This window comes from Schistocerca nitens, chromosome 3 (genome assembly GCF_023898315.1).
Source record: "Schistocerca nitens isolate TAMUIC-IGC-003100 chromosome 3, iqSchNite1.1, whole genome shotgun sequence".
Taxonomy (NCBI): domain Eukaryota; kingdom Metazoa; phylum Arthropoda; class Insecta; order Orthoptera; family Acrididae; genus Schistocerca; species Schistocerca nitens.
In genome coordinates, this window is record NC_064616.1 from 931,086,333 (window position 1) to 931,099,030 (window position 12,698).

The following is a 12,698-nucleotide window of genomic DNA, read 5'->3' on the forward strand; positions in this document are numbered from 1 at the left end:
TTTTCTCGCCTTACAAATGTCTTGTCTAAATCATTCTGCAATTGTTTTTGATCTTTCGATGACTTTACGAAACGGTAAATGACAGTACCATCTGCAAACAATATAAGACGGCTGCCCAGATTGTATCCTAAAACATTTACGTAGATTATGAACAGCAGAGGGTCTATAACACATCCTTGAGGAACGCCAAATATCACTTCTGTTTTACTCGATGATTTTTCGTCACTGTAATCTTTCTGACAACAAATCACGAATCCAGTTGCGTGGCTGAGATGGTACTCGGTAGACACGTAATTTGTTTAGAAGTCGCATATGAGGTATAGCATCAAAAGCTTTCTGAAAAACTATAAATATCAATCACTTTGATATATCTATAGCACTCATTATTTCATGCGAATGAAGAACTATTTTTGTTTAACAAAATTGATATTTTCTGAATTTTTGGTCACTATTTGCCAATGAACCGTTTGTTTCGAGATAATTCGTAATGATCGAACACAGTATGCGTTCCAAAAAGGCTGGTGCACATCGACGTTAGTAATACAGATCTGTAATCCAGCGAATGACTCCTGTTTCCTTTCTTGAGTATTGGTGAGACATGTGCAACTTTGCAATCTTTGGGTATGGATCTTTCGTCGAACGAGCGGTATATATGGCTGCTAAGTATGGAGCTATTGCATGAGCTTACTCTGGAAGGATCCTACTAGGTATACAGCCTTGCCTTTATTAAGTTATTTAAGCGCCTTTGCCACACTGAGGATATCTACTTCCAATTTACTCATTTTGGCCATTGTTCTCCATTCGAATTCAGTGATAGTTTCTTAAGCTAGTTTAATAAATCAGTTTCGTAAAAACGTATTTAATAATCCTGTTTTAGCGGCACTGTCATCGGTAACGTTACTATTGCTGTCGTGCAGTGAAGGTACTGATTGTACCTTTCCATTGGTGTACTTTACATACGAAGAGAGTCTCTTTGGATTTTCTGCCAGATATCGACACAGAGTTTCGTTGTGCAGACCATTAAAAGCATCTAGCTTTGAAGTCCCCACTAAATTTCGATTATCATCAAAGCATTTCGAATGTGCGCAGATCTTTGTACGGGAGTTCCTGCTGTGTTTGGGCTCAACCATTCCTGTCTTTTCCAACATGTTGGCATAAAGACACCATTGCTCGTCACCAGTAACGATGCAGAACAGGAATGGTCTTTGTTGTTCACGAGCCAAATGATGACGAACAAACAGAGATGCACGTATGGCGACTGACAGATTTTTGTGATTTTGGCCATATACTCTCTTTTCGAAGCTTCCCTGTTGCATGCACGTTGGTGGAATGATTGCAGTTCATCACAACTACCAGTTCTTCAGTACACTGACGTGGATCATGGTGGCTTAAAGGGTTTTCACGATCTTCATCAAACCCCGAAGGTCTTTCTAAATGGTGAGAGTCACTAATGTCAAAACTATCCTTCTTAAAAAGTGAAAATCATTTTCTTGCCGTCCTCTGTCGATTCGTATTATCCCCATACACAGCGCAAGTGTTTCTGACTACCTCCGTTGCTGTCACCCCTCTACTGAATTCAGACAGAAGAGAATATCAGAAATGTTCCTATTCTCCACTTGGCACACCATATTTAGCATCCACAGTTCCACTCACTATCTGCAAATGACAAAATGATAAAATGTAAACTCAAATAGCAACAGTGAACTACGAACAAAATATGACAATCGACAAATAAACCCATGGCAACCGGAATACCAACATGCAAAACAAAAACGGTACCAACTTATGCACCAATCTAATACTTAATTTGCAAATTTACTTATTACAAAAAACAATTACCTTTTTAAGAATTTATATCTTATCAGAAAGCTTACGAGACAACATACTCAGAATACATTTCATATTTTGTCGAATTTGCTAGATCAAATCAATATGGAAATAATATGGTGGTTCTACATTCATTTATACTTTGTTTATTTCCATCACGCACGTTGCACCATCTGATCCATCATTACAGTTGCAAGTATGTAGTACTTTGGTTTACTCGTAGGTGGCAGGACAATCATTAGAACTGTAAACCCTGCACACTGCAGCGCATTTTCTCAATTGCTGTTGTTACATAAATAATGAGTATGATCACCAAAGACAGCATTGGACGACGTGGTTTCTGTGGTAGGAGGGTGCAACCTCTGCGGATATTCACAGGCAAATGATGGCTGCATGTGGAAAGTGTGCACTATCACAAAAAACCGTCTCCAGCTGGGCGGTTGGCTGGTGAAGTGGCCACACATCAACGGAGAAAGGAGCCGATTTTGGAAGGAAAGTGGCTGTTAACGTTTCAAGAGTGGTAAAGTATATTCAGGTGAACAGGTTCGTCACGTTCACGGAGCTGGAGGTGGCCACAAATCCTGCCAGAAAAACTCTGCACCGCATAGTGTACGAATAAGACAGACTCCAAAAACGTGTTAATTGCGTTTCAAAAGAGACTCTGTTTGTAAAATTGCTAATAGCATTATTACTGCTGGGTTTTTGTGCCATTAGACTATAATACACTACAATTAAAAAGCCTTTTCCAGATAAAAGGATATGTTGAAATTTAAAATTGTCTAGGGAATTTCAGAACAACTTCTAAGTTCAAATTACCAGCACTCAGATATGCAAAAATCAAGAATGATGTTCCCACATAAAATAATGCTTACATATATATATATATATTCAAACAGTTCATGAAACCCATCAGCATCTGACCCGTTGTGAGCATAAGTATCGTCTTTTATTAATCACCTGCGTAACGTGGTCAAATTGTAACTATTTATTTTATACTGGTGTTATTTCCACCGTTTTGAGACGTTTAGACTCGACATAACACAGACTCTTTGGATATGGTGATGAGTAAATGTATTTTGTACATGACTCTTTTGATTAAAGTATGCCCAAATAGTGACACTGGTTGTGCACTGTTGCTGTGAACTGGTATTAATCTAGTAGTGGAGAAATGAAAATTATTAACGAAAAGTAAGGCCTCTGATTTCATCCAGAAATTTTGCAAGAAACTGTCAAATAAAATATCTATACGAATATAAAAGTGAGGTGCGCAACAATGAAGCTTCAACGTCAAGATCAACGCAACAAAGGGTAAGTAAAGTATTATCGGAATGTCCACTAGTTTCCTAAAGGAAATTAGATTTCTTTGTGCTAACGTCATGTGATTAGCAGTAGCAGTCACCAGTTCCTGCAGGGAACTGTGAGTGACATTTCAAAGTCCAGGCGAGAGGAAAGTTGATGATGTGCAATGGTTGCGCCTCTTCTAGAAAACGTATAAACTAGCACAAATAGCGTTTGTTAAACTCTGTTGTCTCACTGCGAGCGGATATGTGAAAGTTAAAAGACAGAGTAGAAATGACATGTTTACTTCTCTTTCATATATTTTTTTACAATGAAAACTATGTTGACAGACTGTTTCGTGCCGTAACCAGAGTTCTAGATTTCTTGTGATTTGATGAAGCCGAAGAATGTGGTCATGAAATCCGGGTTTCGATAACAGAACGTACTATATTCGTCTCATTATATATCTGATAATAACATTTTAATTTAAGGATATGGTGGTTTTAGAAAACTCATTATTTCTCTCTAGTATTTCTACCTTCTCTCATCCTCTCACAGTAAGTTTCCGCCTGATAACTACATGCAGTGTCGTTATAGATACTTGTGTTCAATCTGGTTTTAACAGTAATTAATACTAGCATTTCTTACACAATAATTGGTCCTGTAGAGTGACTAACAAGAATAGCTTTAATATCTACTAGGTTCTTGGTTCATTAGAGGAAAGTCACAAAACTTTAACCTCATTTCCAGTGTAGACGTGTTTGTAGTAGACAAAACGACTGAACTGTCTTTTCCTCTCCATTTCTGAATCCAATACGTTTCACCATACTTCCGTTCGCTGCACTTATAAGTTCCCTTTCTCTTAACGATTATCATCATGTGTTTTACCCGAAGGCAGGTCTTCGTACGATTGCTCTCCATGTCCTTCTGTCTTTTGCCGCTCTCTTCATTTCCACTTTCCTTAATGTGATCCATTATGTTATATCTTCTCCTTTCTTTCAGTCTTCATCCAATGGATCCACCATCAAAGAGTCCCGTCGCAACATGTGACCAACTTGCTCTGCATTCTTTTTATTGTAACTTCCAGTAGTTCTCTCTCCTTCTCGTTCTAACACTGCTTCATTAGTCAGTCTATATATGCAATCAACCCTTTCCACCCTCTACATCCACATCTCAGATGCTTGCAACCAACTTTCGTCCTCTTTTGTTAGTGTTCACGATTCAGCTTCATAGAGTGCCACACTTGAGACAAAACACGTAACTATACTTTTGCTATACTCTTCACGTAGCTTTCCACATAATAATTTTACCTTTCAATCGGAAGTTTCGTTATCTACCATAATTCGAGCTTTGACCTAATTACACCTCAGATCTTCCGTTATTAGTCTTCCTAGATATTTAAAAGCTGTCATCTGATTGCTTTTAATTTGTACTATCTCAATATTAGCTATTTTAACTTCTTTGCCGATCACCATGCACTGATTTTTGTGTGCTTGATCTTCATACCATATTCTCTACGGGTCTCATTCAGACCTTTCTACGTTTTCGTTGCACTACTTTCACTTCCTTCTAGTAACGCCATATCATCCGCTAATGACACACATGCACTTTTCTTTCCTAGAACACAAATTCAATTTTTACCAGCTGAGCATTTCTCAATAATTTCATCTAGGTATATGATAAAGTATATGTTAAAGAGCAATGGTGAAAGATGGTAGCCTTGTCTTGCTCACCTTCTGACCATATTCTCCTTAGATATATCCCACCATTATCTCATTTTCATTCGCAGATGTGACGCGGCTAAGAAACCTCATAAGCACAAAGCAACTTAGAATATTAGAGGAACAAGCAGAAAAAGTTTGACTACTTACTTCGTTAAAAGAAACAAAATACCTGATAGGCAACGTAAGACAGTCTGAAATTTAAAGAAGGGCGAAAACATAGTGTATTTGATACGGAATTTAAGTACTGAAGAGGGAAATAAACTGAAAATTATAACGACAAGAAATCCACAATACTAGCGTTGAGAAAATCAACAGAGCGTTTCATTTAGGAAACAAATATTTACAAATAATTACTTTGCTCAAACTGTATTATCGGCATTAGACAACACCGAACAAACCTGAAGCACCGTAAAATTATGAAAAAGTCGTGGACAAGAAACCAAGGAATTTACAAGTTATTACTACACAAGTATTCTAAAAAATTCATAAAAGCACAGGTTCTGTTCGGTGCGAAAAGTTCGTTCGTAAGAGAAATAAAAAGAATGGACGCAAACTGACTGAGGTACCATATCCACACACACACTTAAAAGCAACATCGTGAGATCTAATTAGTACAGAAAAATTAAAAAGAAAGAATTAGGTTCACCAATTCTACAGGATGGAAATACGATCAGGTAAGTCACAAAAACAAATCCTCTCGTTACGTATGAAACAGTAATAATCTGCAAGAAAAGCTAAATAAAACCTTTCTTTCGCTTATTCTCAAGAGATCCAATTACGGGAAAGAAGAATAAAGAAGCGTGTGGGGAGCCAAGACAACTGCTAGTGAAAGAGAATGTTTGCTTATTTCTGCCACAGCTGTTAGCTAATTCAGAAAATCATTACCGGTTTTACTTACTTTTTATCTCTCATATCGCTGGGTTTGTAATTTTTTGATTTTTAAGAACAGATCTTGTTTCTACAAAGATTTTCCTCGAGTGCTATGTAAATTGCTCATATTTCCTCCGGGATCTTCAGTTACAGCTTAGTCTCACGCCGGTACAGCTGCCGGCACAGACACATTCCCGTATAGGGCAGGTATGTCTGGCGAAGAATTATATAAGATATTAATGTTACTCTACAGCCAATACGTATAGCTACTATTTTATATAGCCGAAACATTTGTGCATTTTTAACCCAGTAGGAAATTTACCTTGTTTTTTTTTTCGTAACTATTTCTACAGCTGAAGATGATGCTTAAAGTCTGGAAGATGTAACGTTTGTCAGAATTATCTCAAAACTGTGACTGGAATAAATCATGAATTCACTGAAGAAGCACTTACGAAAATAGTCACTTCCTCACCGTCTGGCAATGACTTGCATGTTATTATTAAGATTTTTTGTAAGTTACAACAATTTACAGATTAAAACGTAGGTTGTAAAGGAGGGCCCTGCAACTAGATGCACTTGCGTGCTGCTAAAATCACGTTTAAACTCACTTTACGCATATCTGTAACGTCGATGGTTTCAATACTCTGGCATATTTTTTACTTCGGTTGGTCTAGGGCTCTTTATCACACTTTTCCTTTTAAATATCCCCTAACATAAAAGCACAATCGGAAAGGACGGTAAGCAAAATGGCCACAAACTTTTCCTAATTGTCCGTTCTTCCGTGAAGGCTACGTGACTGCCAGACAACGACCAGCGACTAATGAGACGTATGGCAAGTTGTTCCACTGTGCTGGATTTCGAGACTAGTTCATGAAAAATTTCACGAGTCTTGTTAAACGAACCAGTGCGGACATAAGATCCAACTCTTTTCACTCTCTTATGCACAGAATACAGAAAAATTAACTGGAATAACTAAGACAATGACGAAAAGCACTTTCAAGCAACAAGCAACAACTAAAGCTGCAACAATTAACCACTCCTGTCACCTAACTGGAAGGTCGAAAGAGCGGAAAAATGTTAAATCACAACGTAGTGATTACTGCGGGGGACTGCTCTCGTTTTGGACATAGCGCATTTTGCAGTATGTTCATTAATAACAGTATTGTAAGTTCTTATTTGATGGTTTCTCAAAAAGCTGATTCAATGGTAGTGACATGTGTGTGCATTATGGCGGGAGCAGAGCTTCGATTGCCTGCCCCCAGAAGCCCTCGGCTCTAATCAGAGCCGCTATTTACTCGTTTGCCAAAGTTGGTGCACACCGTGATTGGACAAGGACAGTCACACACGCCGACCGACATCCTTCTCCGTGGTACCTTTTCGCTGTTTGCTAAACGACGCCCACCGACCGTCTTTCGCTTCTTCCGAGCGCTACTGTTTGACCCGGCAATGCGCCTACGACCATCGGTAACACTGTGTTTGGAAACTAGTTGAGGTGCACAGATGCTACAGCTTCCCAAGTGAGGAAAAAGAGCCATCTTTGGCCTGTCCGTCTTCGTGGTGGGTCCCTAATGACCCCCTTGTCAACGAGATATTTAATAATCTTCTTTACAGTTTGGGATGAGATGGATACTGATGAGTTATCTGTTGGCACCAGTACCTTCCCGTGGTCTCTGTGTGAACAGTACAGTCTCCCATCAAACATATTGAAAAGGAACTAGCTACTAATATCGGATATTATACTATCCATAAAGTAACCAAAATAGGTGTTAAATTTTATGTATTTCAATCTACAGATGTAATTACGTATAATAAACGAAAATTACATTCTTATACATGTAGCTGGAATTTTCAGACACTACAGTTTTATTTCTAACAATAACTATAATAAACAAATAGTTGTGAGTATCGGTGAGCGTAGTTTAATGGTTCACTTGATAAGCTAACTTAAAATTTCCATCATTAGATGTAAATACAAAAAACTAGAACTAATTTTAGTTATCAATTTATAGGTTGGCGCAAAATTGGACAATACACCCGAATTGTGTACGTATTATGTATTGTCTCGGAGAGTTTTATGTCGACTTCCTATTTTAGTTGTGTTCTTCGTAACAATAAGCTACATCCGAACAAAATAGTTTTCCATCTTACGCTTCCAACATAACAGACGAAGTTGAGCATCGAAATGTGAACTTAATTTGTGTTATTGATAATAAGGAAATGTCACTTACTCACGGGAATCCCGTGACAAGTACTGAAGAAGCTACCAGTACATGATTTTTTGTTATCTTGGTCTCCCTGCTTTCTCCAAACCCACTTTACATCACATCTAAAATAAGTATCCTTCCGTGTCAAAAGCGAACATTTTAAGGCAATCTTTTACACAGTTTTAATACCCGAATGGGGACACGGGATGGCTCTTGAGTCAGCTGACGAATTCATATTAAATTCCCAGCTACCTATTCGTAACTTACGCTGCTCCACAACTATTGCTCATTGCACTCACCAAACAATGGGTAAATGCACCCGTACTTCAGCCAATAGTTTAGAGAACAGTTTCTTCGAATGCTACTGCCACCTTCCTGACTGTTCTGTGTACGATTTATTCCTTAAATTCAGTATGAGTGTAACAACATGGTGCCTAAGATATAATCTCGCTAATCGTAATCAATCGCTTATGGTCATATTTGCTTAGAAGACGGAATGGTCTGGGTTACTTGACCATTAATTATGAAATAGCGTACAGTAGATGCAACTTTCAAACTTCCCTGTATGTCGCACAATCATTCGTCATCACAAATGTTTCACAGCTATAAAACTTGTGTCCCATAACTTTCGGCTTAATTTAACGAGTGACCTTTCTTCAAATTAGCCATACAATGTTTCCTAGACAACTTCTTCTCTGCCTAATGATTCTTTATATACGACGACGTTAGGTGATTATTTGTTCTTTTTTGTGCATTTCGCACAACTCGAACTGTTTGTTGAATTTTGCGTAGTGTGGTTGTGCGTTTAATTTTCTTGTACTTCACCTAAAGAATAAGCATCAAAACATGTATGTGGCTTGTGTTGTTCCTACTATCATCATTCATCTGCGGATAAGTTCCAAAGAATAAATATTTTGAAGGACATCATATTCGCCATTGTATATTTCTACAGTCAACGGCGAATATGATGTTCTTTAAAAAATTCCACCCTGATCATGAAAAGTTAAACATTATAAATTCACGAAAACTATCTATTCTTACTAAATAGCTTCAGTTTTAATAATTTTGCGATTTTACTCCGCCGGCCGCTGTGACCGAGCAGTTCTAGGCGCTTCAGTCCGAAACCGCGCTGCTGCTATGGTCGCAGGTTCGAATCCTGTCTCGGGCATGGATGTGTTTGATGTCCAAAGGTTAGTTAGGTTTAGGTAGTTCTAAGTCTAGGCGATTGGTGACCTCAGATGTTAAGTCCCATATCCTTAGAGCCATTTTAATTTTATTTTAATTCACATCGCTGTATAAATTAGAAGTCATAAGGAACACACTGCGCGTAAAAATATCACTCACTAATTCAATGCAGCATTTAGGTTGTAAGTAATAAAAATCAATAGAGCAGTTTAAAAAATATGTGGCATAATATTCTCAGCGATGCAGATAAACGGAGAGCCCATTATGAGCTATTCCAAGCTGCCACCATCTCTACATTTCCGACACAAGTAGGAAACATCCTGTTTGGCAGCAACGTTCAAGAGTTAGGGGAAACAGGGAGACTCTTGCAGGTGCCTCTGTATGGACGGGATGCGAGAGCTGATAGCAATACGTGATAGTCACATAATGTGCAACGTAACTATTGTGATATATTTCGTTCCATTATAATTAAATACAAGGAAGTGAGTATTACATGTGGTGTATAATTACAAGCAGCAGCATGTGTCACGGAGAAGCAGACCATGACACCACACTTCGGTGTAACGAGCATACAAAGAGCTGATACCAACATTCAGAAAACAGTTTTCATTTAGAATTCTTTTTTCCTTTTATGTGATTGTAGCAACAGTTGTACAGTCCGGTTAAGGTACTAGGCAGCACAACATAGGTATGGTAGCAAATAAATAAATTTTGTCATCGCGATGTGTTCTGTACAGAAAATAGCGTAAAAATGGGTATTCGAAAAACTACGACTAGCAAACATTTTTTGAGAAATGGGCGGAGTAGTTAATAACCCATAATGTAGAAACGTTCCCTGTATTCTCTATAGAAAAAGCTGAACGGAATGAAACTGCTGAGCGCATAGCATTGATTCCGTTTGCTTACCACACGCTAGTTCTGAATCCTTTAAACTCGTACAAGTTATCTCCAGCGAAGCTTAAAATGCAGAACACTGCGAAAGAAATGCGCTGTGGATAACGGAGAATGATGCTTCATATGCTTACGTGTGTTTCTATAGACACATTTCGCTGTCCAGTCACTGCTCTCAATCAGAGATAGAACTGTGTTTGTTACCAAGGCAACGGGTACTTTTCTGCAGTCACATCGAACTCTGAACTCACTGCAGATATTCAGCGCACAATCTCACACGTACGTAAATGCGACCGTCATCGTAAAACAAACCTAACTACGAAATGGATGTACTTATGGCAGTCTCGTTTCCGTTTGCCGTCAGTCAGCCGACACATTAGGCGCTGTCATTAGTATTAATGAAACTATACTCTGTACACACGACCATTGTGGGTAACGCAGGAGGAAAATACCTTGTATTCGGGAACTGGTTGCCGTAACTCATCTAAGTTCTGCATCAGAAGTAGCAGATATATTTAGATATTCTACAGAAAAAACTTGGTAATTGATTTATTCGCAGATTGACCTTTTTTCAAAAAATTGCGTTAGTATTAATTAAATGAGTTTACTTATACGAGTAGGACGTTCAGTATGTAATTGGTATGAGGAAGAGGTTTTCTTGGTACTACCGTCGTACTTTAGGAAAAAGCAACAACTTTCAAAAGTTTTCTAAAATTAAATCAAATATATGCTAATTGTTGGTGTTAGAGCACACAAAAAGGAATGAGTCGCCACGCGGGAACAGCAATATCCCTCGAAAGAAGTGGACACACTTCAGACGCAAGATCTGATACATATACAGGGTCAACGCTAGCTTCACCGACAAAATTTTGGTGATCGTTAAGGGATATTTTTTAAGTATTTTGGGATAAGGAAGTGGTGGTCTCCGGTGATTCGTTGCAGAGTGATGGCTTTCCGTTTGATTTCTTCCCCTCACTTACCTTTGTATCTGTATAACACTGTATCTACAAAACACCGCAAATTTCGACGGTATACGCTGTGTGTCTTGCTTGCAAACAAACTTGTGCTTGCTGTTGACAGCAGTAATGCCCACTTCACTCACTCTTGACGGCAATATTCCATTCGGTAGTATTTGTTTCTTGAGGCGCTTTTTTTTTTCTAGGAGTGTTAGTTGGTTAACGTTGATACATTACAGTATGGACACATTTATTCACGATAAATACCTGTAACGGAAAAGTTATGAATTTGTTTCGTACTGTATTGGACACTGAGAGAGTAAATCGAAAACACTGTGATGAAAGTACACAAGTATCGTCTGAAAAATGTTGCATATCTATGTTTTGTGTTGTTCGTTTTGGTGATTGCATATTACAGGCTTTTGCACTATTCTGAAGGTATTTTCTCAGAAAAAACTGTAATACTAATAACAGATCAAAGTAATCATAATGCCATTATTACTATGTAACAAGATATCCGAGATTATGGCTCTCTTAGACCAAAATAGACAAAGTATCCCCGACCACCTCCGAAATTTTGTCAGTGGAGTTCAGGTTTTCCCTGCACATACACCTCGAAGAGACGAGCACAGAAGAAATACCTGTAGCTTTTAAGGAAACTGAGTTAAGGTACGAGGTACTTGAATACAATTGGCTAAACACAGCTGCACGAATTCAAACACCTACTACGTTGATGGAGGTGAGGTTGCTACAAATGTTTTGGGATGTGTAAGCATCAATGCCCATATAAAAAATTTCATTTGGCTTTCCTGAATAATATTTAACAAGTAAGTCGAATATACTTGGCCGTCTAACTATTCCGAGTTAGGGTATTCAGGATTCCCTTAAATCACTTAACGCAAATGGTGCGATGGTTCCTTTAAAAAGGAACGGCCGATTTGAATCTTCATCCATTCTCAGTTCGAGTTTGAGATTCGTCGATAGGATGTTAAACCGTAATCTTCATCCTTCCTCCTAATAAAAGTACACAGTTCGATAAGAGTTACGCATTTTTCTTACATACACGTTATCCAGTATGGAGAATCTTACACACTAACACAATTAATTTTCGGTGTAGTTCAGTGAAATCTGAGACTGCAGATTATACTAACTGATAGATCATATCCACATTTCCTAGTACGTGACTCGGTTATCTCATGAAAATTGTGAACTGACAGGAAATAAACATGGTTCAAAGATCGGAAATTAGCTTTTAATGCAGAGAACTTAAAACAGAGCACTTTCTAGAAAACTGATATGTAGTAGCCTCTGAGTTCACGATCAGTGATTCGCAACTGGAATCAGTCATGACACAGAAATATCTGAAAGTAGTCGAGAATGTGGGCATGAAGCGAATCGAGTACGTAGCCTCATTTGTAATTTTAGCAAATGGCAACAATGGGTAGTGGGAAAGTTTGTCTACGAAAGCGATGCGTGCACTGGCTATACTGGAATACTGACGAAGAGTGAATGATCCATAAAAGGTTTGAGTCGTAGTGGACATCGCGTACAAAGGTAGCAGGAAGCACCACTAGCTGAAAAATCGCGGCTGCCATTTACTTATAAAAATATACCTTACATTTCGCAAGAAACTACGTTTAAAATTGGAAGAGATGCAAAACTGCGGGTATTACTCAGCCTTATAGTGCTGAGTACATAGAGATGATATTAACAAATCGCACAGTGGCTCGTATGCAATTATTATTATAGTTCTTAATGAATGT